Below are 3,149 nucleotides of genomic sequence, written 5' to 3' on the forward strand. Positions count from 1 at the left end.
TTTGCTTTATCACAGTGGTCTGAACCAAGTATTTCTGAGCTCTGCTTGTACCTAGAATAGAAAATCTTAGTAATTTAATTATAGATTTCCACACAGAAATACAGAGTCTTTGTACACTTTCCCCCAAGCTTGCAGGGCCTGGAAGCACCGATCCCCCACACACGGATCTCCTGGACAGGGTCACTTTCCCCTCCCTGGTCCTCAGCCTGTGTTCTATCTGCCAGTGACAGCCCCCTCTCCGCGCCCCCACGCCCTGGCATTGTTGTAAGTACAGACGGCTTCCTGGAGAAAGGTGTGTCACTTTGCAGCCTGTCGTCTCTGAGCTGGCACTTGAGCTGTGGCCATGCCATCACTTCGTGTGCCTGGCAGCTCCCTGCAGCTGTGGCATCTGATGGGACCAGGGGTCCGTGGCCGTGTGTCCCTCCTGCTTCTTCTGTGCCATAAGGTGGGTGCCTGGGTTGGAGGTGGTGTTACCCAGGTTCCTGTATTGGTGATGCTGGCTGAGCTCCTGGGGGCGAAATCCCATCTGGAAAACACACCTCTTCCTGTCAGAACAACTTGTTGCCCTTTTCAAGAGGAAAAGGGGGTCCGATGTAGTCAGCTTCCCCCTAAGGGGCGGGGTGGTCTTCTTGGAGTGGTGCCGTACTGGGGACTTAGCTCGGCTCTGTGCTGACAGGACTAGCACTTGGCAGGGGCGGTCACAAGACCAGCCTGGGTGACCGGGAGCCAGGCCGCACAAGCCCACACACAGCATCGCTCGCTCCTCCCGGGCTGATCTCTCCACGTGAGCACTACCACGCTGTGGAGGCCAATGACAGCGACCAGCACCAGCTCCCAAGCTGGTTAGTCTGCCTGGCCTGGCGGGTGGGTAACAAACACCAGAGAAGCATGCCTACACATGCATGGATCCAAACACTTACCTCTACCCAGACCTCCTGTTTCCTGGCCGCCCTTTGCTGGTGGGATGGACGTTTTCCCAGTTAATAGGGAGGACATTGCCACTGCGTATGAGGCTATATGTGTTTTAACTTTGGCCACTCAGCACAGTGGTTGACCAGGGGCACCATCTGAAGTTCTTGCTCTGGGGGGACTTACCCCTCAGTCTTTAATGGCCACCCTCATGCAGCCAGAGGTGTGAGCAGGGGGATGACGGGGTCTCTTCCAGCAGCTGCCTGTGCCTTCTGGTCCTTATTGCTGACTCTCCAGCCGTACCACTCACCCCCGCTATTCAACTTCCATCTCATGAGGGACAGCTACGTGGCCCACCTGATCTAATGACCTGGTGGGTCTGAGAGGACCCAGCTCCCGGATTCTGGGTGTGTTGCATGGTCACGTGGTACCCTACAGCCATCACCAGGGCCAGCATGCCAGGAGTGCTTTTCAAAAGGTGTGTGAGTCTGCAGTGCAGATGCTGTGGCCCAGGCCCATAGGGTCTGCGTTATGACGTGCCCGCTGGGGTTTGCTATCAGCTCCAAGTGGCGTTGTTTCCCCACCACTGATACCCCACACTATAGGATCTGCAGGGCTGCCTGCATCACAGCCTGGACCTGCCAGTCCTTTTCTGCTCCCAAGTCCCCTAAGTGGAAAGTGAAAGTGATAGTCACTCAGTCGTGTCCAACTCTTTGCGACTCCATAAACTATACATTCCATGGAATTCTCCAGGCCAGAATACTGGAGTGGGTAGCCTTTCCCTTCTCCAGGGGATCTTCCCAACTCAGGGATTGAACCCAGGTCTCCTGCATTGCAGGCAGATTCTTTACCAGCTGAGCCACAGGGAAGCCCAAGAATAGTAGAGTGGGTAGCCAATCCCTTCTCCAGTGGATTTCCCTGACCCAGGAATCGAACTGGGGTCTCCTGCATTGCAGGCAGATTCTTTACCAACTGAGCTATCAGGGAAGCCCCAAAGCCTGTTAGAAATGCAAGTTTTCAGAACCCACTCCAGACCTACTGAGGTGTGGGGGTAGAGTGCTATTGTCTGGGTTTTAACTTTATTGGAACTTTCTTTAACTTTCTGCTGATGGAGTCGTGCCAGCTTCAAGCGTGAACATCTCCGTTATACACTGGGAAGCGGGAGCTGGAAGACGACCACCAGGTGGGCTATGGCTCCAGTGGACCCATGTGGGCAGGACTCCAATCGTCACCTGCCTCCCACAGGTGCGCATTCCAGGAGGGGGGCCATGAGGAGCCCGTAGGTATCAGTGTCGTCTAGGACTTTGGGTTGAGTTGCCTGTGATGTTTGGGCATTTCTCTTTTTTGAAGGTCCATTACCTGCATAAGTGACAGGTTCCTCAAGCTGAAGGAGGAGGGAATCATCATCTACAATTGTCACAGTGTTCCCAGGTCCTTCCTGGAGGTCAGTTTGAAAACTGGCTTTAGTGTGGAAGCTGGGCAACAGCAAAGCTTTTTACTGTGTCTCTCACCCTCAGCCTCCTGGTCACCTAGCTTGATATTTTATGTACAGACTACACAGTATCCCTAGAGATGCCATATTCCATCCACCCCTGGATGGAACCTTGGACCTGGCCACCCACAATTGCATCTTCCTGGCTTCTGAGGGCTGAGTGGCATCTCTGGGCCTCTGTTGTTTGGAGAAGGTGATCACCACCCCAAATGCCCTCAGAGACCTTAGTTTAGCATGGCACCTGAGCCACTTCCATTACCTTACACAGAAACCTTTCTTTGTAAAGTTCTAGTCTCTTAGCAAGTTTGATTAGAGTGCAGTCTTGTTTATATTCATTATACTGTGTGTTAGATCTCTGTGGCTTATTTACTACTCATTATAGGTTTGTACGTTCCCTTAAACAGTATCTATCTTATCCCCCAGCCTCTGGTAACTAGCATGTCACTCTGTTTGCATGAGTTTAGGTTGTTAAAATTCCCCACCTGTGGGACTTCCCCGGTGGTTCAGTGGTTAAGAATCTACCTTCCACCGCAGAGGATGTGGATTCAATCCTTTGGTTGGGGAACTAAGATCCCACATGGGGCAACTAAGCCCTCGTGTTGTAACTAGAGAAAGCTGGCATGTGCAGTGAGGACCCAGGGCAGCAAACAATAAAAAAAGAAAATAAAATTTCACATGTAAGTGATACCATACAGTTCTTGTCTTTCTCTGTTTGACTTATTTCTTTTAGCATCATGTGCTGTAGGTC

At 52.0% G+C, this 3,149-nt stretch overlaps 1 non-coding gene across 1 annotated transcript; it reads right to left on the bottom strand.

Moving 5' to 3' along the window:
- Positions 1-1,823: 1,823 nt before the first annotated feature.
- TRNAC-GCA (transfer RNA cysteine (anticodon GCA)) lies at positions 1,824-1,896 on the bottom strand. The gene has a single exon. It is a non-coding gene; the product is annotated as a tRNA-Cys (tRNA).
- Positions 1,897-3,149: the final 1,253 nt, after the last annotated feature.

The sequence above is a fragment of the Ovis aries genome, chromosome 9 (genome assembly GCF_016772045.2).
Source record: "Ovis aries strain OAR_USU_Benz2616 breed Rambouillet chromosome 9, ARS-UI_Ramb_v3.0, whole genome shotgun sequence".
Lineage (NCBI taxonomy): Eukaryota > Metazoa > Chordata > Mammalia > Artiodactyla > Bovidae > Ovis > Ovis aries.